The sequence below is a fragment of the Pipistrellus kuhlii genome, unplaced genomic scaffold (genome assembly GCF_014108245.1).
Source record: "Pipistrellus kuhlii isolate mPipKuh1 unplaced genomic scaffold, mPipKuh1.p scaffold_m20_p_1, whole genome shotgun sequence".
Lineage (NCBI taxonomy): Eukaryota > Metazoa > Chordata > Mammalia > Chiroptera > Vespertilionidae > Pipistrellus > Pipistrellus kuhlii.
This window is the reverse complement of record NW_023425404.1, coordinates 68,022,322-68,050,298: the sequence shown is the minus strand read 5'-3', so window position 1 is coordinate 68,050,298 and position 27,977 is coordinate 68,022,322. Positions and strand designations below refer to the sequence as shown.

The following is a 27,977-nucleotide window of genomic DNA, read 5'->3' as shown; positions in this document are numbered from 1 at the left end:
CCCGCCACCACCACCACCACCACCACCACAATGCCAAAGGAAGCCTGATACAGAAACCCCAGTGCTGACCACCCACACGGAGAAACAGCCTGCCATGAAATGAACATCATGTCCAGCAGACCCCTGAATCCACCTCAAGAAGACCTACAGACCCCGAGCGGGAAGATGGGGACCAAGACAGAAGGTCTGGGAAAAGCAGGGCCGCAAATGGCCGTGTCTTGCATTTGCTGCCCACCCTGCTCCCCGGCCCCTCCGTGTGCAAAGCACCTGCATCGCCGCCTTCGGACTGAGGCCTGTGAGTGAGTGAAGAACTGCGGCTGTGCCTGTGGCTGCCCTCAGCCTCCTGCTCTCAAGGATAAGCAGGAAACATATTTACGTGCCAGAATCTAAAACCCTCTTTATCGGTAATAACGCAAATAATGCACGACCCACATGTGTCTCTAAACAGGACTCTGTCCGGCTGCATGCGAATCTAGATTGAAGGCATGCTCTCCGCTGAGGAGGTTGCAAAGGCTGCTCTTCTCTCCAACGCATGCAACCTGGAGAGGTTTAAAGGGAAAAGGAGGTAAAACTAAAACAAAACAGCAACAAACTCTGAGGCTGCTGCTGATGCCATCAAATCCTCCCCGTGGTGGTCAGGTCAGAGCCCATCTCCCCGAGCCTGGGGCTCAGACGGCCAAGCTGCTGACACCTGCCAGGTTGCTTGGCCCCGGCCTCATCTATACGGCCACTTTCAACCTCCCACCAGCTCCTGGAGGCAGGTGGGCTTGCGGATGGAGGCTTCAGTCTTTAAGCGACCTGTTGGTGTAGCACAGACACGTGTGGGTTTTTTGATGAGAGAGAACCCATAGCATCGCTTTATGGGTGTGTTTTTTACTGAGATCACGCTCCCAGCCTTGGCAATTCTCAAATAGGCCTCAGTGATTCCACTCACCCAATACAAAGACTGGCCCAGGTTTCATGGAGATGGGACCCTGGGCCCCAGAGCAGCCAGGTCCTTTCAAAAGGACCTTGCTCTTTATCACTTTGAATATTTCTTGCCACGCCCTTCTCTACCTAATAAAGGTCATTCAGAATTGAAGGCCAGATAAAGAGTTTCACAGACAAGAAAAAGCTAAAGGAGTTCATTACCACCATGGCCGTTGGGGCCAGCCAACTGCCCACGGCCCCTCCCCTCTACCCTGGCTCCATCACCCCATTATGGTGGCTGGCTGGACCCCACCCATGCACAGATTTGTGAACCAAGCTTCTAGTTATATCATAAGTATGTCACTTAGAATGAAAACTCTTTTGTTTCCACATCATTGATTGTCATTTTTGTTGAACTATTTTTTTTGGAAATTTAAGATATGGCTATCTGATGAATTAATTCTTCTTACAATAAGCTATTCCTTAGGTGGTGGAGTAATTATAATAGAGAGGATATTGGCCCAAGTGAATTTCTAAGTTTTGTTAACAATATTTATTAGACTCTTACTTTGTAATAAAACATTATAGCAGATATTGTATGGAAATGCTCCAAAAAGGAAGGTAAGGTTTGGGATTCCTGCCCATGGAGCTTTCTAGCACATATTAGAGAACCAGATATATATCAGGAAGGCTCAGAAGGTCATTGTTATTAATCAGAGTTATGTAAGTATCATAAAATGCCAAATGGCAGCATGATCACTGTCATGTGGGGTTGATGATAGAAAACAGTTCCAGAGAAAATTACTTTTAAGCCAGGTTTCGAAGTAATTAATAGCTATTTAATTTAAAGGAGAGGAACTAAATAAACTAATCGGAAGGGAATTCTATGTGCAAGACACTATGCTCAGAATTTGATTGGTATGCAAAAAACTCAAACATTCTGCTTGGACTCATGATCTCTCCATCTAGTGATGGAGACATGAAAGCAGAAAACAATGTCATGTGCCAAGCCTAAGGAGTAGACACATACACATGAAATGTTCAGAGACTGGAAAGACTTGTTTTTTCCTGGTTCAGTGAATAGGGCATCGGCCTGCGGACTCAAGGGTCCCAGGTTCGATTCCAGTCAAGGGCATGTACCTTGGTTGCTGGCACATCCCCAGTGGGGGGTGTACAAGAGGCAGCTGATTGATGATTCTGTCTCATTGATGTTTCTGGCTCTCTGTCCCTCTCTCTTCCTCTCTGTAAGAAATCAATAAAAATATATAAATTTAAAAAAAATAAAGGTTTCATATAGAAGAATAAAATTAATTTGTTACTAAAAAAAAAAAAAAAAAACTAGGAGTGGGTTATCAGTTGGCAGAAGATCATGAGGCATGAATCAGCTAGAAACAGTTGCAGTCCTTAGAGCTTTGAATCAGAAACTCCAAAACATCAATGCCCCTGGTTTTCTCTTTCTTTCTCCTAGTATGAAACTCTGGAATTCATAATCACAACACTCTTCAGCAACAGGTGTTGTGACTGAATATCAGATAACAGGCTAAAAGAAAGAGAAGACCAAAGAAGTGACTATGCCATTTTCCCTTTGCCTTTTGAGGAGCTTTATTTGGAACATTCATCTTATGGCTTTCAGTTATATCTTCTTGCATACTATGTCCCTAACTACGAGGGAGGCTGCTCTTTCACTAGTCCTATTACTACTCCCAACAAATCAATTATGTAGCAAAGAAAAATGAGAATGAATATGGAATGGACATCCAGTAGTCTTTACCAGAGTAGGATTGAGAGGGTCTTGTTTAGAAACCACTGGATATGAGCAGGAAATTGCTGAAGAAACATTATGAAACAATAATTGGCAGAAATTATGTTGATTGTATGTGAAATGAGTTTTTAAATATTGTATGCAAGATTAATTTTAGAATATTGAATTGAAGAGCTAAGATATCTTTACCCTGGCTGGTATTGCTCATTTGGTTGGAGCATCATCAATACACCAAAAGGTAGCAGGTTTGATACCTGGTCTGGGCCTCTCTCTCTCTCTCTCTCTCTTTCTTAATTTCTCTTTCTCTCTCTCTCTCAAATCAATAAATAAATTTATAATAATTTTTAAAAGAGCTATCTTCAATTCAAATAGTAGTAGATAAGCCCTGAATATGGTCAACCCAAGATTACCTGAGGAAATAATCCTCAACATTTGTTAATGAAAAATATAAGAGAAGCAAAGTAGTGTGTGTGTGTGTGTGTGTGTGTGTGTGTGTGTGTGTAGAAAGAGATAATTGGATAAAGAAGATGTGGTACATATATATATACATACAATGGAATACCACTCAACCATAAGAAAAGATAAAGTATGCCGTTACTGTATCAACAACATAGAAGGATCTTGAGAATATTATGATAAGTGAAATAAGTCGGGCAGAAAAATTTCAGAAACATATGATACCATTCACCTGTGGGAAATAAAACTGAAAGTAACAAATGAACAAATAAGAAAAATAAACAAACAAAACTCATAGACACGGTCAACAGTGTGGTATTTACTTGAGGGAAGGGGGAGGTGAGAGTAATAAAGAGTAAAGGGGGTCAAATGTATGGTAACGAAAGAATATTTCACTTTTGGTGGTAGGCACAAATGCAGACTGACTACAGATGATGCTTCATAGAATTGTACACTTACAACCCATATAATGTTATTAAACAATATCACCCCAATAAAGTTAATGAACAATAAAAAGTTTTGTAAGCTGTAAAAAAAAAAAAAAAAAAAAAAAAAAAAAAAAGAGTATGCCACTTATATACTTTAAAAAGTTGAATAGCTTTTTACTGCAATTATAATTAAACCCTCAGATTCAGTATCAGGGTCTACTCTCATAGTCATATATAAGCTGACCCCTTAGTACTGTCCACTCACTCTCTCCACAGTGACACATATTTTACTGTAGTACATTAAGATCATTCCTAGTAGTGTGTTTGCACTTACTATTTTGCTCCTTCAGCACTTCCCTCTTGGTGATTACATCCACAAAGCTGACTCCTTATCTTTCAGGTCTCAGAGGTTTATAGAGTCCAGCTTATCAAAAGTGATCTCCTTTTCTCCAGGCACCATTCTGGTTTTATTCTTTTCATTGTAACTTTTTCCATCTAAAATATGCATCTTATTATTTATTGTCTGTTCAGTAGAAAGAACATAAGCTCCATAAGACTCACACATTATCATGTGAATTATTGTTCCCCTGCCCTTAGAACAGCTCTTGCTTCAAAATAAGCACTCAATAAATACTTGTGAAATGAATACGCTATTGGAATGACTATTGGACTTTGAGCACAGCATTATATTTGAAATAAGGCAACTTTGGGGATTAATGGATGAGGAGGAATATAATACCCTCTTGCAGTGGAAAAAGTAATGCTGTAGTATGAAAACAAAAAATTAGTTATAGCCCTAGCCAGTTTGGCTCAGTGGACAGAGCCTACAGACTGAATGGTCCCAGGTTCGATTCTCCTCGAAGGCACATATCTCGGTTGGTTGCAAGCTCCTCCCTGGCCCAGGCCCTGGTCAGGGAGAGTGCAGGAGGCAACCGATTGATGTATTTCTCTCACATCAATATTTCTGTCTGTCTTTCCCTCATTCTTCTACTCTCTCTAAAAATCATTGGGAAAATATCCTTGGGTGAAGATTTAAAGAAAAAAAAAGTAGTTATAGGCTGTTCTGGGGCATTCTATAGTACACAACACACAGAGGAACAGGACTATTCAGGTTTGGAATTCTAAAAACAATAAACCAATCAGGGACTGTAGGGTGTAGTGAAGTGATGGACTATAAAACCAAATTCACTCAAGACAATCCCATTTTATATCTGCTATCTCAACTTAATTGTTAACAATGTCCCCTTTCACTCTCAAAATTGTTCATTGGGCTGAAAAATTTTTACAAAATCAACCTAATTCTAGGATGCTTATGAGCTGTCCATGGAGTTCCTATACAAGCCAGTGGAGAATACATGGAGATGCCCTAGTAGTTTTGTACCATGTTACTTGCTCCTCTGAAATGCAGAACAACAAGGAATGTTTTCCAAAGACCTGAGTCTCAAAGGGATTGACATGGACTTTTCCACCAGCTGCTTCACTGACTCTGCAGTAAGTAATCATCCAGAGAGCTCAGCCTGAGCTCCTGTGGAAGTATTTGGCATAAAGGAATTAACACTGCTACTTCTGATGTAAGAACAGCAAGTACTTCACTGAGTCATCAAGTCAAACCAAAGATGGAAGGAGTCCCAGAATGCCAGCTGGTCTAGGTTCCTGCTTTAGGAAACTAAATATGAGAGCTTGATCTGGTCTCCAAGGGCATTTCTTCAACATACAGGTAAAATGGCCCATGTGGAGGTTATGTGACATGACAAACCGCATAACTGTATGGCATCTCTTCCACTAGATTTATAGATATAGTTCTAATGATTTTTCCTTTTCTTTTTAATTTAAAATCTTTATTGTTTAAAAAGTATTACATAATATCCTTTTTTCCCATTTGACCATTCCCCAACCTCCCCCATCCCTCACCCATCACATGTCCTCAACACCCCACTTCTGTCTGCATCTATTGGTTATGCTCATATGCATGCATACAAGTCCTTTGGTTGATCTCAGAGTGCCTCACCCCCCACTTTCTCTCATAGGTTGGACAGTCTGTTCAATGCTCCTATGACTCTGGTTCTGTTTTTGTTCATCAGTTTATGTTGTTCATTATATTCCACAAATGAGTGAGATCATGTGATATTTCTTTTTCTCTGACTGGCTTATTTCACTTAGCATAATGCTCTCCATCCATGCTGCTGCAAATGGTAAGAATTCCTTCTTTTTTCAGCAGCATAGTATTCCATTGTGTAGATGTACCATAGTTTTCTAATCCACTCATCTGCTAATGGGCACTTAGGCTGTTTCCAATTCTTAGCTATTGTAAATTGTGCTGCTATGAATATAGGGTTATATATATATATATATATATATATATATATATATATATATATATGTGTGTGTGTATATCCTTTCTGGTTGGTGTTTCTAGTTTCTTGGGATATATTCCTAGAAGTAGGATTAATGGGTCAAATGGAAGTTCCATTTTTAACTTTTTCAGGGAACTCCATACTATAATATTTCCCACAGTGGCTGCACCAGTCTGCATTCCCACCAGCAGTGCAAGAGGGTTCCTTTTCCTCTATATCCTTGTCAGCACTTGTTGTTTTTTGATTTACTGATGATAGCCATTCTGACAGGTGTGAGATGGTACCTCATGGTTGTTTGAAATTGCATCTCTCAGATGATTAGTGATTTTGAAAATGTTTCCATATGTCTCATGGCTTTCTGTATGTCTTCTTTCAAAAAATGTCTATTTAGGTCTTTTACCCATTTTGTAAAATGGTAAATTTTAAGATAAAAATTCTGTTTATCTTCTTTTTGTCAAGGTATATGAGCTCCCTATAAATTTTGGAGATTAAACCCTAATTGGAGACAACATTGGAAAATATTTTCTCCAATGCAGTGGCATTTTTGTTATTTTGTTGATAGTTTCTTTCGCTATGTGGAAGCTTTTTATTTTGATGTAGTCCCATTTGTTTATTTTCTCCTTAGTTTTCATGGCCCTAAGAGCTGTATTGGCAAAGATATTGCTATGACAAATGTCTGCTCTATTACTGCCTATGGCTTCCTCTAGGATTTTTAAGGTTTCCTATCTTATGTTTAAGTCCTTTATCCATTTTGAGTTTATTTTGTGTATGGTGTAATTTGGTGGTTTAATTTCTTTCTTTCTTTTTTTTTTTTTCATGTATCTGTTCAATGCTCCCAACACCATTTATTGACTCCATTGTATGCTCTTGCCTTTGTCAAATATTAATTGAGCATAATGGCTTGGGTCAATCTCTGGGTTCTCTGGTCTGTTGCATTGGTCTATATGTTTGTTCTTGTGCTAGTACCAGTCAATTTTGGAACAGTGGCTTTGTAGTATACCTTGATATCTGGTATATCTGGTATTGTTATCCCTCCAACTTTATTCTTCTTTCTCAAGATTCAGAGTCTTTTTTTATAATATTCCAGAAGAATTTTTAGAGAGTTTTTTCTAGGCTTTGAAGAATCCCATTTGGTATTTTAAAAGTTATTGCACTGAATCTGTAGATTGTCTTGGGTAGTATGGACATTTTAATTATGTAGGTTCTTCCAATTCATGAACATAGTATATTCTTCCATTTGTTTATGTCTTCCTCTATCTCTTTTTTCAACATCCTATAATTTTCTGAGTATAGGACCTTTACCTCCTTGGTTAAATTTATTCTAGGTATTTTAATTTTTTTGTTACAATGGTAAATGGGATTTTTTTATTTTTTAGTTTCACTTTCTGTGAGTTCACTATTGGTGTATAAAAAAAAAAAGCCATAGATTTCTGGATGTTAATTTTCTATTCTGTTACATTGCCAAATTCACTTATTAGTTCTGGTAGTTCTTTTATGGATTCTTTAGGGTTTTCTATATATAATACCATGTCATCTGAAAAATATGAATAAGGTATATCTTCCTCTGCTTGATAAATAATTTTTAAAAGCTATAGCTAATATATTAATCATAAGAAAAGAGATTATTCCTTCCAAATATGGGCAACAAGATATAATGTTTTCCTACTCAGCATCATACTTGAAGTCCAAGATAATATAATAAAACAAGAAAAGGAGACAAGAGTTATGCACATTGGAAAGGAAAAAATAAACTGTCTTTTTCACATGTAACATCATTGTCTACAAGTTTTCAAAAGAACAATGAAAGCACTACTGGTATTAATAAGAGTTTATAGCAAAGTTGCAGGATACAAAGTTAATATACAAAAGTTAGTTGCTTTTTCTTGTATCAGCAGTGACCAATTGGAATTTAAAATAAAATAAAAAAACACATCATTTTTATCAACACCAAAATACCCCACAGGTCTAAAACTTTTAAAAAGGTGTAAGATCTATATAAGGAACACTACAAAATGCTATTAAAATAAATAAAAGATCTGAATAAATTGAGAAAAATATAAAAGTAATATAATAGAGAGCACAGAAATAGATCCACACAAATATAAACATTATTTGACAAAGAAGAAAAGTCCATTTAGTCAAGAAAGGATGCTATTGTGTGTTCTCTTCATAAGTCATGCACATGCCTAATCACTATGTTGATGTTGTACAGCTGAAACAGATATAATATCAGATGTCAACTATAACTGAATAATTTAAAAATTAAAGATAAAGGATATTGTTTTCCACAAATGATGCTAGAATAATTAGATGATCATATTAAGAAAAAACAATGAATCAGACTCAGACTTCACACCTTTTATAAAAAAATAATTCAAAATGGAGCATAAACTCAAATGTAAATGCAAAATTATAAAACTAAAAGAAAACACAGGAGAAAATATAGGTGACCTTGGATTTGTGATGACTTGTTAGATATAACACTAAGAGCATGAACATGAAGGGAAAAATCTTCTGTTCTGAAAAAGATCCTGCTAATACAATGAAAAGTGAAGCCAAAGTCCTGGCCAGGATTGCTCGGTTGGTTGAGCTTCATCCATTGCACTAAAAGTCACCAGTTTGATTCTTGGTCAGGGCACATACCAGGGCTGCAGGTTTAATGTCTGGTCAGGGAGCGTGCAGGAGGCAACTGATAGATACTTCTTTCTCACCTCTCTCTCTCTCTCTCTCTCTCTCTCTCTCTCTCTCTCTCTCTCTCTCTCTCTCTCTCCTCCCTCTCCAAAATAAATTTAAAAAGTACTTTTTAAAAAGAGAGCAAAGTGAAGTCACAGAGAAAAATTATTTGCAAAACTTAAATCTATAAGTAAAATATTAGAAACATGCTTTAAACTTAACAGTAAGAAAATAAACTACTAAATAAAGCAGACATCTCTCCAGTAAAGACATGAAGAGAATAAATAAGCATATAAAAGATGCTAAACATGTCATTGAGAAATGATAAATTACAACAATTAAATACTACCACACATCTATTAGAATAGCTAAAATCCAAAACTCTGACAAACCAAATGCTGTATCAGAATTCTTATTCATTGCTGGTAAAAGTGCATAATGATACAGTCATTTTGAAAGACAGTTTGGTAGTTTATTACAAAATTAAATTTAGAATTACCATATGACCCAGCAATCATGCTTCTAGATATTTTCACAGATTCAGATTATTTGAAACTTCTATTCAACCCAGCCAACATGGCTCAATAGTTGAGCATAGAACTATGAACCAGGGGGTCAAGTTTGATTTTCCATCAGAGCATATACCTGGGTTGTGGGCTCAAACCTTAATGTGGGATGTGCTGGAGGAAGTTGATCAATGATTCTCTCTCATCACTGATGTTTATATCTCTCTATCCCTCACCCTTCCTCTCTAAAATCAATAAAAATATATTTTTAAAAAACTTATATCCACACAAAAATCAGCATATATAGATATCAAATTTATTCATAAATGCCAAAAATTGGAAGCAACCAATATGTCCTTCAATAGATGAATGAATGAACCATGATCCATTCATTTAACGGAATATTATTCAGCAACGTAAAGAAATCAGCTATCTAGCCATGAAAAGACATGGAGGAAACTTAAATGCATGTTACTAAGTGGGAGAAGCCAATCTGATAAGCCTACATACATGACTCCAACTCTAAAACATTTTGGGAAAGATAAATTGAAGAAAATAAAAAGACCAGTTGTTATCAGAGGTTCAGAGGAGAGCAGGGAGAGATGAATGAATGAAGAACAGAGTAATTTTTAAGGCAGTGAAACTGTTCTATATTAAACTATAATAGTGGATACAAAATATTATGCAGTTTTAAAACCCATAGAGCTGTTTGACACAAAGAGTAAACCCTAATGCAAACTATGAATTTTAGTCCATAATGAAGTATCAATACTGGCACATCAGTTTTAACAAGGGTACCACATTAATGCAAGATGTTAAGAGGAAACTTGGGGTAGTGCTTGACCAGGGATGATGGGGTATGTGGAATTCTATACTTTCTGTGTAACTTTACAGTAAACTTAAATTAAAAAAAAAAAAAGTAGATATGGCCCTGGCTGGATAGCTCAGTTGGTTAGAGCATCACCCTGTTATGCCAAGGTAATGGGTTGAATCCCTGGTCAGGGCACATACAAGAATCAATCAATGAATGCATAAAGAAGTAGGACAACACAACTCTCTCTCTCTCTCTCTCTCTCTCTCTCTCTCTCTCTCTCTCTTTTTCTCTTTCATCAATAAAACTAATTTTTTAAAGTAGATATGGATCTCACTATGTACGTTTCTAAGAATTTCTATGGCAGCTGAGTTAATTAATATAAAAAATAATCCAATTTCAGAATTCGCCAGAAATATGAAGATCTCAGGTGCTTGAACTTGAACAACTCTATGTATATTAATTTAGATAGAGACAGGGATATTGATATATGTAGAGAGACAAAGCAGAAGAGAGAGAGGGGAAGGGGATTACAAAATTCTCTTGAAGAGAATGAAATCATGACATATGAAATATTAAACAGGCCAAGCATAAGACTACCTTGATAATAGCTTTTGTGTATGACCTTGGAATCATTTTTAACTTCTGCAATTCTCATGAGTCACCAAGTCCTGTCAATTCAAACTCAACTTGCCTCTCTTCTGGATTCTCACTGCTACTTTCTGTGGGGAAGCGTGGGACTTGGTTGGAATGTCTGTAAAGAGGATTCTCTGAAAGGCCTGGGGCCTCTGAGGGGACCTTGCCTAAGGCAGCAGCCCCTACCTTGACTTTTCCAAACAAGTCCAATTCCCGGGGTGTTTTACTGGAATCTTTATGTTTAGACCTCAAAGCATCTTTGCTTAAAGGACGCATGTGTTTTCACAAGGATGCTTGCCCTGCTGATAGTATCTAATAGCTAATTTTAGTTCAAACTGTTGATACAATAAAAAGAAGCAGATGAACAGGACTACTTGGTGGTGATAGCCAAGTAGTCCCTTAGCCTCTCTTTCACAGAAACATGTGTCAGTGTAATCATTCATCTGTCATTCAGGGTCTGCCGGTCAGTCCCAGCAATTTTCCTTATTAAATCTCACATAGACTAAAGCCTTTTAGCTCAGTGGTTTAACACCATTGACTCAGTGGTGTGCCTACAAATCAGTATTTTTTAAAGTTCCCAAGGTAACTCTAATGCACATCCAAATTTGAGAAACATTGTTCTAATTCACCTCTGTGCCTCTGGTCTCCATCATCATTAAGCCTTCTTTCACAAGATTTATCTTTCTAGCACACAGATTTTTAATATAATTGTTCTGTTTAAAACACTTTTATTGCTTTAGCTGGCGTGGCTCAGTTGGTTGAATGTAGTCCTTGCATTGAAAGGTTGCTGGTTCAATTCCCAATAGGGGTGCATATGGGTTTCTCTCTCTCTTCCTCTCCCTTCCTCTCTTTCTAAAATCAATAAAAATATCTTTCAAAAAACACTTTTATTTCTTTCCATAGCCAAAAAAATTCCAAACCCATTAGAACTGCACTTAAAGCATTTCAACCCTCTGAACCTAACAAACATTTTCAGTTTAATATTCTCTTACAATCTTGTGCTTAGCCAGACAAGAACACTCACCATTGCTAGAACATGCCAATCTTCCACATGTCTGATCCATGCCAATGATTCTCATACTTTGGTGTGCAGAAGTATAGGAAAGAGATTATTAAAAATTCATATTTCAATTCCATATACTTTATTTTGAGCTAAAATAGTTCAGAGGCACTTCCTTCTACAAAATAACCTCATACTTCATAAAACCTAATTTTCTCTGCATTGCTGAGGTCATGGCAAATAGGAAATTAATAAGGGCGTCCCATATCAGGGAAAAATATCTGTTTGCCAAACCTGGAGTGGAGACAGCAAGTAGCAAGCAAATGAGAACTAACAAGCTTCCATGAAGGTAAACATCAATATTAGCACTGCATCAGGAAAGACGTGAGCAAGCCTCAGGAAGGAGAGCTGAACTCCCAGACTTTCTAGTGGCCTGGAGAGAAGTTTAAGTAGTTTCAGGTTAATAGTCTCCTTGCCATCAGGAGCTAATTTAAAGGAAGGGGACCTGAAACTTGGACTCATATTAAAAAGGGAGTCTAGAAAAAATCTGAAGTGATCTCAGGTTGGTACTACCCTCCTTCATAAGTAAATGCCCTTCAATGCAAGAAAAAATACAGAGTTGGTATTGTGAAGAAACTCAGGCTTCAACAGTAGCTTCTCCTGCTTTAATAGGGGAAGCTGAATACTCACATGTGATAGCTGCATAGAGGTATCCAAGATTCTCACAAATGAGGATCAAACAAACATGAGCACTAATCAAAGATCCCCAAGCATGCAGGAAAATAAGCCATCATGTGTGAATCAGTAGAAACAATAAACAATAGACTTATTCCCAAGGATTTCAGATATTGACATTCTAAAGATAAAAATATAAAATTTCCACAAATGAAATGTTTAAGAAAGTAGAACATACAATCAAAATGTTATCAACTGCTTTTTCATTTAATATTTTTGTCATAATTTTACTACGTCACTAAGCATCCTTTTAAAATGTTACTTTTAATGGCTTTATATGTCCATATCAGAAATTACATAACCATTCTTCTATTGTTGAATATATGGGTTAATTTTATTTTTCTGTATTCTAAGTAGCATTGTATTGAGTTTTGTTTTTGCACATGAATTTCTGTCTGAGTTTCTATTTGTTTAGAAAACTTAGAATTGGGGTAGCTATAGTATTAGTTTTCTTGAAGTGACATAAAATACCACACTAGATGGCTTACCACAGAAATATTATCTCATAGTTGGGGGAGACTTGAAATCAGAGATAATGTGTTGGCAGGGTTGTTTTCTTCTGAGGGCAGAGAGGGAAAGATCTGTCCTAGAATTCTCTCCGTGGCTTGTAAATGGGAGGCTGTCTTCTCCCTGGGTCACATCATCTTGTCTCTGTATGTGTCTGTTCAAAATTTCTTTTCATCCAAGGTCATCAGTTATATTGATTTGGGACCCACTCTAATGGCCTCATTATCATATACGGTCACATTCTGGGATACTGGAGGTTAGGACTTCAACATGTGAATTTTTAAGGGTGTAAAATTCAGCCCATAACAAATTGCTAGAGACTTTTTAAAAGGTGAAAGGTTTAATCAAATAGCCCTCCATAAATTGTATCCTACCCAGACACAGAACAGGCATTTCCAAAAGTTTGGAGAGGGCTCAAGTAATGCAAAGTAAATGCTATAGTATTTCTTTTTAAGGGAATACATGCACAGCAATTCCACAAAACTTCACTGCTTTGAAAATGGAGAAGAGCTCTATATCAGACAACAGCTCACTGCTTAGAGCATTATCTGAGGATAGAATTTATTTATTATATGTGTAGCTGCACAAGACTCTTGCAGAAATACTGCATGAGTTACTTCTCTCTGCTGAGGGACATGGATTATTATAAAAATGTTTAATATTAATTTATTTATTAAAACAAAATGTACATACAATATACCAGTGTGTGATGGCTTTTTACAGATGAGATGTTTTAGACCAACTTCTCTAATGTTCCTTCTGTCATATTTTGAAATGCTACTTGCAATCAGGCAATAAATTGAAGGCAACTAAAGAAGTCCAACACAGCTGCTAGAATAATTTCCATAAATGTTGTTTGGATAACATCATTCCCTCTCTTAGAAAGCGACAGTGGCTTTCAACTTCTTTTTGTTCCAAATATGAACTTCTAAATATTTGCTACAAGGTTTGGAAAAATTGAAACCCACTTAACAAGGCTATTGTTTTCTTTGGCTGATGACTTGCAGTCAAATTTTCCATCCATCAAGTAACCAACTTCCAGGGTATGTGTGTCTCACTCTCTTGGTTGACTTTTGGCTCAGCTACTGCTACCAACCGAAACCTCTTCTCCATAAGCTCAACTTCTTACTTGCCACTAAAATTCTTTTATAAAAATTGCCTATACAATGTCTTTTTTCTATTTTTCCAACATTAGGTACTTTTAACACAAAAAAAAATTGTTTAATCAAAACACTCCAATGAATTCCAGCATTGGTGCAAGTAGAAACATTTGCCCAGGTCTCATCTGTCTTTCTAAAAATGTAATCATTATTAAAGTCAAGTTGCTAGCTAGCTTGCTTTTGTAAATGTTAGAAACATTTACTACTGTTCAAAATATTTTATATTAACTGAAATTATTATGTGTACCCACCATATGTAGTTCAATATTTTTTATTTTTTAATGATAAAATATTGCATATCATTCTCAAACACTTGCTACAGTATAAATTTGTGCAACATTGTTTAGAGAAATTCTGCTGTTTAACAAAAATAATTTTATAACATTTACTTCAATGCAACAGTGGGTTCCACTGAATATAGTAAATACGTGTGTACAAATATATATATATATATATATGTTTAAGGATGTTAGCTTCAGTATTGTTTAATTTTAAAAAGTTATAGAACAAAAAATTAATAGAACTTATGCAGCTATTTTAAAAATTAGCTATTTAGAATTAGGTAGCTCTGTGCATAGTGATAAGTGTAGAAGATATATTGAAGCAAGTAAAGTTAATTGCAGAACTGTATACAGAGAATGATGCCATTTGTTCAAAATTATGTTAGGAGTCCTTGCTTCTGGGAAGTATGGTACCTGAAAGTTCCCTTTTTCAAAGAGATTTAAGCATCTATTATTCTTATAGTATAAAATATAGGAAAAGGTTTGTCCTGCTGCTCCAAGGAAAGCAAGGCTGAATGTGGGTGGATGGGGAGTGGGCAGCAGAAGTGAGGATGAGAAATGGGCAGAAAAGATGGAGGAGGAAAAAGTTCAGGATGAAGCAAAAGAGAAAGAAGAGAAAGTGGAAGAGGTAGGGGAGAAGGAAAACAAGAACAAAAAGAGCAAGAATAATAAGACAAAAGAAAGAAGGAAGGAAGGAAGGAAGGAAGGAAGGAAGGAAGGAAGGAAGGAAGGAAGGAAGGAAGGAAGGAAGGAAGGAAGAAAAGGAAGGAAGGAAGGAAGAAGGAAGGAAGGAAGGAAGGAAGGAAGGAAGGAAGGAAGGAAGGAAGGAAGGACAGAAGTTGAGGAGTTCAAGACACAGCAGAGGAAACTGCATTTGGAAGAATGAGTCCTGCTCAAATCTTGCAAACTTCATCAGAATTGTGCCACTTGTTCTATGAAGACTCTCTTGGATAATATGGAATTGCATGGAAAATTATAAAACTTGATTTCTCAGTCTTGAAAAAGCTAAAAGGCAAGAAATTTTTGACTGGCACAAAGCAAACCTTTGGAGGCAATAGATAGGTTCATTATTTTGATAGTGAAGGTTTCACAAGTGCATATCTATGTTAAATCTTACTAATTCAATCACATTAAATATGTTCAGTTTATTGTGTATCAATTATAACTCAATAAAGTTGTTTCTAAAATTGTAAAAAATAAGTAAAATAAAATGAAGAACTCTTATCATTTCCAACAGTATTATGCTAGGCAAAATAAGCCAGGCAGAGAAAGCTAAGTATCACATGATCTCACTCATATATAGAATTGAGTGAACAAAATAAACTGATGAACAAAATAGAACCAGAGACATAGAAACATGGCACAGACTAAAGAATTTCAGAGAAAGGGACGGGATGGGGGTGGGAAGGGAGGATTAACTAGGAACTTATATGTATACTAAAGGCCCAGTGCATGAAAATAGTGCACTTGGGCAGGGGCGGGGGGAAGTCCTTCAGCCTGACTTGTGCCCTCTCGCAGTCTAGGACTCTTCAGGGAATGTCCACCTGCCAGCTTAGGCCTGCTCCCCAGGAGATCAAGCCTAAGCTTGCAGTCAGACATCCCTCTGGCAGCCCAGGAGCCCTCAGGGGATGTCTGACTAATGGCTTAGGCCAGTGGGGAGTGGGCCTAGGCCGTTAGTCAGACATCCTAAGCTGTTAGTCGGACATCCTTAGCACTGCCAAGGAAGTGGGAAAGGTTCCCACCATTGTTGCTTCTCTGTCTAGTCACTAGATGTCTTCTGGTTGAGCAGCACTCCCCAGCACACTGACCACTAGGGGGCAGCTCCTGCATTGAGTGTCTGCCCCCTGGTAATCAGTGCACATCATATCGACCAGTCATTCCCAATTGTTCTGCTGTTAGGGTCAATTTGTATATTAACTTTATATTATATAGGATATGTATAACTCATGGACATAGACAATAGAGTAGTGAAGGCCTGTAGGGGTGGGTACAAGATGGAGGGGGGAAAAAAACACAAACAAACAAAGGAGACATCTGTAGTACCTTCAACAATAAAGATAAATTTAAAAAGCAATGACACCCAAAACACACACACAAATCTCCTTACCTGCACTGGACTTTGGGCATAGTATCAAGTCTATACTTGATACAGTATGTAACACAGAAATTGCAGATGATATTATAACATATGCAACAGACAAAAGGCCATTTGGTAGGTAAGTATTTATCAGTTTGATCCCTCTTACATCCTATATTAAATACCCAGTTTTTTTGGTCCCATCAGTACATCCAGTGTGCAGACCACTTTTCAAGGGAACAAGAACTTACCTTTAGAGGGTCTTATTCCAGATTGCTTTTTCTCTGAATATCCTGAGCTCGAAGAGTGGTTTTTCCAACCATTACAAAGTAGGGTTGGTGGGGATAAGTAAATTCATACTCTTCTAGTAAAAATAATGCTAAAAAATAAAAGTAAAAACCTTCTCTTGCATGGGAATCCATAGAAAAGGCAACTCTAGGATTCAGGGAAGCCTGTCACTATCCATGGTTATGATGGAACCATCACCTGGGACAGAACCTCTGAAGCATGCCTTACAATTTTTGAAATCATGCAGGAAGAGGCTAATGAAGCCAAACTAGCTGAGGAATTTTTTCCATAATTATTAGCCTACAGTTCCTTGGGCCAAAAACACCAAAAAGATAGTTAAAATAAATTAAACATAATGTGGGGACCAAGATACCTCACTGTTTCAGGATTTGAATGGATATTTTAAACTCTGAAAAGGCCCTGGCCTGGGTGGCTCAGTTGGTTGGAGTGTTGTCCTGTTCAATTCCCGGTCTGGGCACCTACCCAGGTTTCAGGTTCCATCCCCTGACAGGGACAAGTATGGAGGCAACCGATCGATGTGAGAGAGAATCGCTTTGGTCTCTCTTTCTTTCTCTCTCTCCCTCTCTCTCTCTCTCTCTCTCTCTCTCTCTCTCTCTCTCTCTCTCTCTCTCTCTCTCTCTCTCTCTCTGTCTCTTACACTCTCAATAAAGTTAATAAAAAGTATATCCTCAGGTGAAGATTAAAAAGTAAAAAAAAAAAAAAATCCCTGAAAAAAATAGCTTAGTTGAAGCCTATAACAATGATAAGGCAGAGATTAAGAAGCTATATAAAACCTTTGGAAATTATATGCTGGCTGTTAATCAACAAACCAATTTGATCTCAAGATGAAACCTCATCTACTCCATCTTTTCAAGGGAATGTCCATACTGCCTCCAAAATCTGTGGCTAGTGGATCCTCACCCATACCCCTACCTCTACTTTGCTGTCGGCTCCCAAAACTTCTCCATTCCATTCCCCTCATGATGTCAGCCCATTTTTCATCATCACTATTGTAAAGCATGATATCTTAATCTCTCCACATCACCTGGGCTGTGGGAAACATGGTAGAAGGAATGGGTTAACACATAACAATGTATGAGATTTGCTGGGGTTTGTACCAAGATTGCCCCAACAGAAAGTCCGAATATCAGGGAGAAGTTAGTCATCCTCACCAATCTATTCAAGGGCCAAGTGCATATCTTTAAGAAATTCAAAGGAAAAAAAATTATTTAACCCAAGAAAAGATAAACCTCAAAACCCATTTCAAAATGTCCCTAAGAGCCAGCAAAGGCAGCAAAACCATGATTAAACTGTAAAGTTTAAGCAGTGCAGAAGTCATTATGCCTTGGGATCAATCCCAAATGAGGAGGAGGAAATGGTGGTACTGATTATTGAGCATTTCTAAACCAGCCAAACTGCACAACACAAGATCAGAAAATCTGTTTCTGTGCTGAGACAGAAGAAGCAGAAATGTTCTCAGGAAGTCATCTCACATCGCAGCAATCAAGGCTCCCAGAAGCACCCAGGAAACAGCAAATGACTGCAGTCTTTCTGACACTGACAGGATAAGATCAAACAGCCAAGTAGAACAGAGAAATGAAAAGCCTTCCTGAGCAATAAAAAGTTGGCCGGGGGCATGCAGGAACTTTAAAACGGGCCCTAAGAATATTAGGCACCAAGAAGGATGGAAGGGGAATCAGACCACTTTCAGACCAACAGCACCAGGCAGAGAATTCCCCACAGACATGCCTCCCACTGGAGATTCTGAAAGCTTCCCACTATGTGCACTACCACCCCACAGTACCCACATAACTCTCTAACACCATCCTATTTAGTTGGGCTAATATAGTTGGTAATGTTGAAGGCAAAGAAAAATTCACATCCTTTTCATTTTTTGGTGGAAAGCTGTCTCTGCACATATGTATGTTTTAAAGGGAGAAATATGTTCAGATGTGCTTCTTGGAGAACACACAGAGTTTGTAAAATACCTCCTATAAGTTCAGTAACTTCAACTTTTAATCCTTTTTTAGCACTTTAAATGTTAAAAACAAGATCAAGTTTTTTTGTGTGTGTTTTTTTCCCCAGTAGTTTAATATTATACAAAGAAATTTCAAAGAATTTACTTATCACCTTGGCCAGCGTTCCTAAGTAGTTAGAGCACTGGCCCAATCACACAGTAGGGTCAAGGGTTTGGCTCCCATTCAAGGACACCTATCTGGATTACAGGTTCAATAATACCTAGTCCTGGTCTGGGAACCTGGGGGAGGTAACCAATCAATCTCTCTCTCCTCCCTCTTTTTTTTTTTTTTTTTTTTTTTTTTCTCCCTCTCTCTCTCTCCCCAGAGCCTCCAGATAAAAGCCCAGGCCTGCTGACACCTTGATTTTGATCTTGTTGGTTCTGAAGCAAAGCAAATGGTTAAGCCAAACCAGGCTTCTGATATATAGAACTATCCTATATAATAAAAACCTAATATGTCAAGTGTCCAACCATTTGTCTGACCAGTCAACCAGTCGCTTTGATGTGCACTGACCACCAGGGGGCAGACGCTTCGACCAGTATGTTAGCTTGCTGCTGGGGTCTGGCAGATCAGGACTGGGTGAGTTGGGCTGGACACACCCTAGAGCCCTCCTGCGGCCCCTCCCCAGCCCTGGTCCTGCACCAGTCGGGTCCCTCAGCTTGGCCTGTGCTCTCCCTCAATCCAGAAACCCTCAAAGGGATGTCGGACAGCTGGCTTTGCCCAATTCCCGAAGGCTAGCCGAGGGACCCCACTGGTGCATGGCTTCTAGTGATATAATAAATGTGTATTGTGTTAACCACTATATATGTGGTAATTTGTTATGGCAACAGTCTAAAACTAGTACACCAAGCCTTCATCAGGAGATTTTTCTGAAAACATCAAGATTGAGAGCAGCAGCAAATAATTTACAACAACAAAAAAAGAAGATTCAACATCCAGGAAAATGAAATGCAGTTCACAGGAATATATGCTAACTCTGTCAATTAGCACTTTCCTCTCTAACTGCTTGTCGCTAGTTTTTGAGTGCTCAGAAAGTTTATCAGGAGTGCTCTTAATGGATCTGCACTGCAGAAGGGAAGAGAAGGAAGAGGGACTGGGCAGTGGAAGAAACTGAGCTCTGATGTGGACTAATTGAAGACCTTGGCCAATCCTAATGTAGGGTGTTCTGAAGGTGGATGGCCCTTGACCACATCAAAATTACAACTAAAATACAGAATAACCATCATCCAGAACAGCCTGAAGTCTGGCTGAAGGGAAGTCCTACAATTATAGAATTAAATTCAAAAGCACATTGAGGCTGGTAGGAGGGGTGGAGGTGTAGAAGGGGCTGGTCAGACACCCACGTGTGGCATTTTTTTAATCAGGAGGGAGATCCTGGCTGCCTCAGCCTCCTGCAAGCCCCACACCAGACTCCAAAACCAGGGTTCCTACCTTCTAGCTCTTTACTGGTGCATTTTTGTTGTTGTTTTCTAATTGTTCTATCAGTTGCTGGGAGAGAGTTGTTAAAATCTCCATGATTATGGAATTATCTTTCTCTCCTTTTAATGCTGTCAGTTTTGGCTGGAGTCTGTGTTGTGTATGAATTAGTCAAAATTTTAGGTAAATTTGACACAAAATTTGGAGGTATCCTCTCTGCTCTCCTCATTTTGCAGTAGCTTTGGTTGCCCTGAACTCTGTCCTCCAGTCACTTAAACATTTAGGTTTGTGAGTTCTCTGAAGGAATGTTTGGCTGTTGGTACTATTGGAAGATGCTGAAAGGACGATTTACAGAGTACACTTACAGCAATGGTGCAAAGACCTTCCTCAAGGGCACCTGGCTTCCCTGTCAATCAAAGGCCTTGTGTCTGTGAACCATCCTATATCTTAAAACTGGATGAGACTGTGTCAGGTTTTTGGATACCAGAATTTGAATTTTTCCCATTGTATAGATCAAGAAATAATCTATTAGACTGCCTATTTCATTCCTAGAGACTCTGTGATCAATTAGCCACACCCAGAGGTATCTATGAGAAAATGCATTCCCATATCTGGTAAGTCTTCACTAGCCAATAAGACCACCTTGTGTTGGACAGTTAAGTAGGGCCACTTAAACTCTGCTATTCCGGGGTCCCATCATCCCTGCTGAAATTAGGGAACCCATCTCAATGTTGCCATCCCCTATAGTCATATCTGGACCACAAAGAACACCAACCATAGAGTCTTTCAAGGATGCAGGTACTCTTCTCACTAATATTAATGTCCTAGTGAGGTAAATATCCTCTGAGCTTTCTCATGAAATATATTAAGAGGATGGCAGATAGATTGCACATGATACAGTCCATAACTTTCCTGTCTCTATAAATCTTTGGGCTCCCTCCTATACATCATGCCAGAGAGGCCCTGGAATCTTCATCTCATTAAATGTAAGCCACTACTGCATCCAAGTTTCACTCAACCCAAATAAGCTGTTAAAGCCACCTCCATCTTCATGAGCTAACACATTAAAATGTAAATCCATTGTAAATAATATCAGTAAATTTGGTGTTTCATTCTGTCTTCCTTGGTCTAACTTAAATCCCTTCTCATTCATGTTCCCCATATCAGCTTTTACACACATATATTAATAAAGCTTTGACATTCTTTAATATGTAAGCTATTTCCCCGTAGCTTATACTGTGTAACTGTTTGCCCTGGAGTGGTGATTCTCTCCTGGAGATGATTTCCCTCCAGAGACATTTGGTAATTGCTGGAGACATTTGTGATTATGCAAGTGGGGGGAGGAGAGATCTCCTGGTATAGAGTGGGTAGAGAAAAGGTTTGCTGCTAAATAATCTACAATACACAAGGCAGCTACCACAAGAATTACCCAGTTCAAAATATCAGCAGTGCTGAGAATGAGCACTTGCAGAATGCTGAATTTGACAATATTTGGGCCATTTATTGGCAACAATGGGTAGTAGTGATTAATCTTGAGTAGAATATACACCCCCTTCCAAGGCATCTGTCCAAGTATGATTATCATAAGATTTTTCAAGAAAAAGGAAAGAAAGAAAGAAAGAAAGAAAGAAAGAAAGAAAGAAAGAAAGAAAGAAAGAAAGAAAGAAAGAAAGAAAGAAAGAAAGAAAGAAAGGGCTAGCCTCTTTGGATACTGGAGAGAAAGCTACTTCCACTGATAAGGGAGGAGGTCCAACCAGATCTCCGCTTTGCAGGATTCAGAATTCCAATATTTTCTACTTCCACATGAGAAGCTTAGCAAGAGTTGGATTGACCTGTCATTATAGTTCAACAACTCACACAACTACATTTTGTATTAGGTCTAGTAATAATTAATGTCGTTTTCTAATACTTTTTTTCTAAATCGAATTTATTTAAACAATACAACAAAATTTAATCAACAATATTGTTGCCGTTGTTTTCTACTACTTGTGCCCAACGCTCAGGAAGCATTTTAATCCCTCTATTGTAAAATTCTTGTGATTTTGATGCAAAAAATTCGGTCAATGCATTTTTGAGGCATTCTTCATTATTAAATTTTTTTCCAAGAAGAAAGTTTTGCAAAGAACAAAACAAATGGTAATCAGAAGGGGCAATATCAGGAGAATATGCAGGTTGAGGGAGAACTTCCCATTCCAACTGGCGCAGTTTTTCAGCAGTGATTCTTGCAGTATGCGGTCGTGCATTATCGTGGTGAAGAATTACGCCCTTCCGATTAATCAGCGCGGTTCTTTTTCTCTTAAAGCTTGGGCTAACCTTTCCAATTGGGCACTATACACTGCACTTGTAATGGTTTGGGTAGATGGTAAAAGTTCATAATGAAGAATTCCTTTAAAATTCCACCAAACACACAACATCACTTTTTTCGCATGCAAGTCAGGTTTTGGCGTGGGCTGCGGAGCCTCATTTTTGTCCAACCATTGAGGCCGCCTTTTCAAATTAACATACTGCACCCATTCTTCATCTCCGGTAACAATTTGCTCTAAAAACTGCAAACGGTTTTGACAAGAGAGGAGCGAACTGCAAATTGTGACTCTTTGATTATGGTTGTTGTCGGTCAACTCATGAGGAACCCATTTTCCAAACTTTTGGACTTTGCCAAGTGCACGCAATTGATTGGAAATTGTTTTTTGTGAACAATTTAAAGTTGTCGCAAGCTCTTGTTGGGTAATTTGAGGATTTTGCACCAAAAGAGCTTGAAGAGCTTCTTGATCAAAATTGGACACACAGCCTCGACCACTCTTGTCATCTAACGAAAAATTTCCCTCACGAAATTTCTCAAACCAACGCTGGCATTTTCTGGTGCTAACTGCATCTTGACCAAGAGCACTACAGATGTTTTTTGCAGCCTCACTTGCTTTTCTTCCTAATTGGAACTCGTAAAGCATGCAGTGCCGAATATGCTCTTCATCCGCCATCTTCTTAGCCCTAGTTTTGCAACAAAAACCAAACCAAACACAAACTTTTTCAAGCAAAACTTGTTAATTGCACTTCACACATTCTGTAGATACCACATGTTTGAAGGTTATGTCAATACAAGTCAACGCCAAGCAAGATTTTAAACGAATGTTAAAAACGACATTAATTATTACTAGACTCGATATTTGATTTTCACCAATATCAATCCTGTGGCTACAAGAAATAAAATACTTTTAGGAATGTTGTAGAAACTCATTGGTTATAAAATTGTAAGTTAAGTTTAGAAATAATGGAGTTAAGATTGTTATTTTTTCTCTATAAGTGCTCAAATACACACAAAAATATTTCTTCTCACATTGCAGTCATTATAGAATTCACCACTTCCATCTGGTTAAGTGTAACAGTCATTTGAGTTCCCAGGAAATGTGCTTCAGTTGGCACTTTATCCCAATCAACCACAGTTGATAGCTTGGTTAATTTTGATGCCACTACAAGCCATGGGTTACTAGCATCCATTTCCCAGTAAGGAGGAGCTCAGCACGGTGCTAAGGCTCAAGGGCATGGCCAGTCTCAAAATCCCTTCTTTAAAGGCCTATTGCCTGAGATCCATCCCACTTCTGGAACCAATTCTGAATCAGGAACTAGAAACAACATAGTGATCTAAACAGTAGAAGACTAATATAAAAAATTATTACTATGTTATAATGAAAGAGTAACTATAAGATGTAACAGGATCCTCTAAGTCTCTAGGTTATGGGGGAATATGTAAAGAGGAAGAACTTGGGCTGGGGGCTCCTTCCACAAGAATGTGCTTCAGATTTCCTTGCAGAAGACACAGCTACAGGGCTGACATTGAAGGCTGAACTTGGAGCTGGGAGGCAATAAATTGCTATCAGGTGCATCTCTTGTGTAGCCATTTTCCAAACCATTTATTCCTTCTTTTATTGGGCCAATTTTATTGAGCACTAATCATGTCTCAGGTACTCTTTTCAGTCTGGAGATAACTCACTGGGCAAGACAAAGCTTCTGCCTTCATGCCATTCTATTAGAGGAGATAATAAACAAATCAAGCAATATCAACGTAAATATCCCTTCAGGCTTATAAATCTGACTACATGATTAAATTAAAAGTGTTCCCTTATGGGGAAGGCAAAGAGATGACAAATATACAATGTATTCTACTTATAGATTCTACAATTCTTTTTTTTTTAATTTCCATGAAACCTGAACTTTTCATTTGATTGGAAGACTTAGATTCACGCCATTCTGTGGAGACATCTGGCAGCTAATCAGAAATGACATATACTCAGTAATAAAAGTCCAGCCCTCCCATCAACAATAAGCATAAGTACATGTACAAAGTTGCAGGGGGAAGCTGAGCAACAGCTAAGATTCTAATTATATCCTCTTCTTAGCCTCTAGAGTTTAGGTATATAGCCTTATGAGTAGCACCTTAACAGACAAATTTCAATAGGAAAAAATATGAATGAGAAGAAAAATATTTTTCCCAAATTCCCATATTCAAGTGAATTTCAGATGAAGAACAAAATTTGTCTTATGCTGAACGTATTGCTTTGGAAATATCCTGAAGGAAAAGCCTTGTTTTAATGAGAAATGTTATTTTAATGCCATTTCTTAATAGAAATGACCTGGAGCTGTACAGAAGCAATTCCACTGGCCTTTCTTTTTCAAGAAATCTACATTCTACCCAAAGCATCTGTAGGCTACAGAATATTATCAGACAACTAATACATTCCAATCAGACTGAATTTATTTATAGACAACGGTCTTTTTGCAATGTTAGATGCCTCATTAACTTGATTCAGCTTGTGCATAGCAAAAATATTCCCTCCCTCTTCAGATTTTTGATAGAGTGAATTATAATTTTTTCTCTCACTCATTATAAACCTTCAGTTTGGAGGAGATTTCAGAAATGTGTAGTACCACTTGTGTGAATCCTGGATTACTTATCCTGGATTAATTATGTTCTTTATTTATTTTCCTTTGGGAGAAATATCAAGAGGTATAGTGACTACCCTTATTTTATATAAAAAATAATAATAATAAGTTAAATTTTAATTTTGTCATAAACCTCCTCCTAAGAAAAATGAAATGTAAATTTTTGTTTGAGTAGATTTTACTATGTCTATTCTTGTCAAGTTAGTGGGGTGTGGGTGGGATAGTTGATTTTTAAAACTTCTGAAACCTTATTAATTTAACTTACTTCATATATATGTTCATCTGAGATCAAAACTAAAGTGATACTGTGAAAAAAACAGTATATATAACTCCCATATTATGTTACACATTGTCAAATTTTGAAATTTCCTTTTGAATATCACTTTGCAACTTTGGGTTGTATGCTCTTTTAATTTGGCTTGCACTTCTATAACTGTAGGGGGGAGGATTTTTCTTTCCAAATCTTTCACTACAACTGTTTCAGATTCTAAACCATATTTAACAGGTTAAATTTGGCTCAGAAGATGATAATTAAAATCCTAACTTCTATATCTCTTAAATCAACATTACATGCTTTCAATGAATTTTCACACAAATAATAATATTTAATGTTTGATGTAAAATGGCCACTAATTATACCAGAAAACAAGTAATTTTTTGTGGAAAATAAGTAATTTTTAAATTGCTCCTGCAATGTTTTGAATCTATTTTATATGATTTTATTAATCTGTTCAATAAACTAGAATATAACACATATAAAATTCCTAATATGTTTTGTTTTCATTGTCTGCCAGGTGATGGAGAACATACTTATTACCTTGTAACTCTGATACTACCACAATTATTTTAATCAAACTTGATCATGTAGCAAAGATAAAGACAGGCAGTATCACTACTAAATTTTAGCACTTAAAAATATGTAGCAGAAATGTGAACACTTCAAGCAACTTTCAGAACTTTGTTTATAGTTAAGGAAAAATGTAGAAACTCTGGAAACCAGACTATTTTTAATCTTTTATTGTGAGTATTCTAAATAAACTTCTGTTCAGAAGAAATGATTGCAAGAAAATCTTTAAATACAAGATCCAAGTGGGTTTTGGAAAATATATTTTAAAAAATGTTTTAAAACATCTCTACCCAGTTTTGTCATGAAAGGCCATGAAATTAACTAGAAAACTTTTCCCCTTCTAGCCCGAAAGTCTCCTGAATCCATACTGGATAAAAATTCTGATTTGATAAAAATTCTGATTCTCAAAAAAGAAGAGGTATTTATTCAAAACAGTGTGACCTGTGTTCATCAGATGGAGCACTTTTCTTTGTAATGGAAAATAGGAATGGAAAATTGAAAGGATTTTCAAGTAAGATGGAGTTCTAAACTTGTAAATGCAGTCTTGGATGCCCAAAGGTATGGAGCATGGTTTAAACATATGTGAATGGCCTGTTGATGAGCTGTATTGTTTAGAATATATAAATGAAAAATTATTTGTAAGCCAATTTTTTGGTCCTAAAGAAATTCTGAATTTACCTGATGATCAGGCTAACTCTTGAGGATACATATGGTAAGCCCAAACTAGTAACCATCCTCTATTCTAATCACAGTTAAAGTCAGCTGTGGGAAGCTGCCACCTTTGAGTGTTTATACTCAGCTTGAGACATGAAACTGACTAATTTCTGGAAGGTTGGGGGCTGTTTTTTCACTTTTCAGTACATTAATGCCACCACAAAAAAAAAAAAAAAAAAAAAAAAAAAAAAAAAAAAAAAGATTAAATGTGCTGGGGTTTCCATGCTGCTTCCTTTCTCTATTTGTTAACTTTTCATGGTATGTGGGCTCATGTTATATCTATTTTTACTTCGCTTCAAATTTTCTCACAGCTTTGCATTGGAAAGACTGCTTTGCTATACTTCTAGCATAGGACATCATTTCTATTATGCTATAGTTTATCACATTATTTTAAAGAGATGAACACCTTAAAAATAAATAGATAAGACACTTAAGCTCACTAAAATGATCATACCTTTCTTGGTATCCCACTCCATTCACTGCCATCTCTCGGAAGGTTACTTGTGATCTTCTTTCTCATTGTCTAAACTTTATTGGATTTATTGGGGTGGCATTGTTTCACAAAACCATATGTGTTTCAAGTGTGCAACTCAACAAAACATCACACTCACACCTAATGAAAGTATTTTAGAGGACAGTTTAGAGCTACCTAGGTTCAAACCCAGTCGTAGGTAGTCCATTGGCCCCCACCCTAGGAGCCAACTCCTCCTCCTGTGACAGAAGCCAGGGAAAGGTACCCACAAAAGAGGAGGCAGATAAGGCTACTCACCATCACCTTCCTCTTCCTCCTCCTCCCCTCCTCCTTCCTCTTCTTCATCTACCTCATTGTTAGCATCCTGCTCCCCATTTTCCTCATTCTCCTCAACAGAAAACATGCCAGGTTATTACCTAGGACAGAGCATCACTGCTGCCCCCATCCCTTGCCCCAAACCCTGCCCAATACCCTTCTACAGCCTCAGACCCTGGAGAGACACTAGGTGACCTTGCCTAGATAGCTCTAAATATAGCCTCTAAAATACTTTAATTAGATATGCACATGATGTTTTGTTGAGTTGCACATTTGAAACGCGTATGGCTTTTTGAAACAATGTCACCCCAATAAATTCAATACAAGTAAATTTAAAAGAATATTATTAGTAGAAAAGTCACAATACAATTATAGACTTTCTTCCTGAATCTTCTAAACTTCAAACTACAGTGTTTTATTTCATTCTCTTAAGTCTCAGTCCCCTAAATTAAGGACACATGTCTTCTAGGATCTTATATATATTTACCGTAAGTTATTGTTCCCTTGAATTTTGAAAAATCTTACTCAAGTTTTAAAGGAGGAAAGGGCTTCATATAATCAACCAACACTCAAGTATGTTAGAAAAAATAAATTATATATATAAATTATATAAAAGATATAACGGATTATATATAAAAAGAAAAACTGATTTTATATATATATATATATAATACGAC

The 27,977-nt window shown here is 37.3% G+C and overlaps 1 long non-coding RNA gene across 1 annotated transcript; it reads right to left on the bottom strand.

Moving 5' to 3' along the window:
• Window positions 1-121: 121 nt before the first annotated feature.
• On the bottom strand, window positions 122-27,405 carry LOC123652018. The gene is made up of 3 exons (XR_006741061.1): window positions 27,175-27,405; window positions 7,871-7,874; window positions 122-133 (listed from the first exon to the last, which is right to left on the bottom strand). It is a non-coding gene; the product is annotated as an uncharacterized LOC123652018 (long non-coding RNA).
• Window positions 27,406-27,977: the final 572 nt, after the last annotated feature.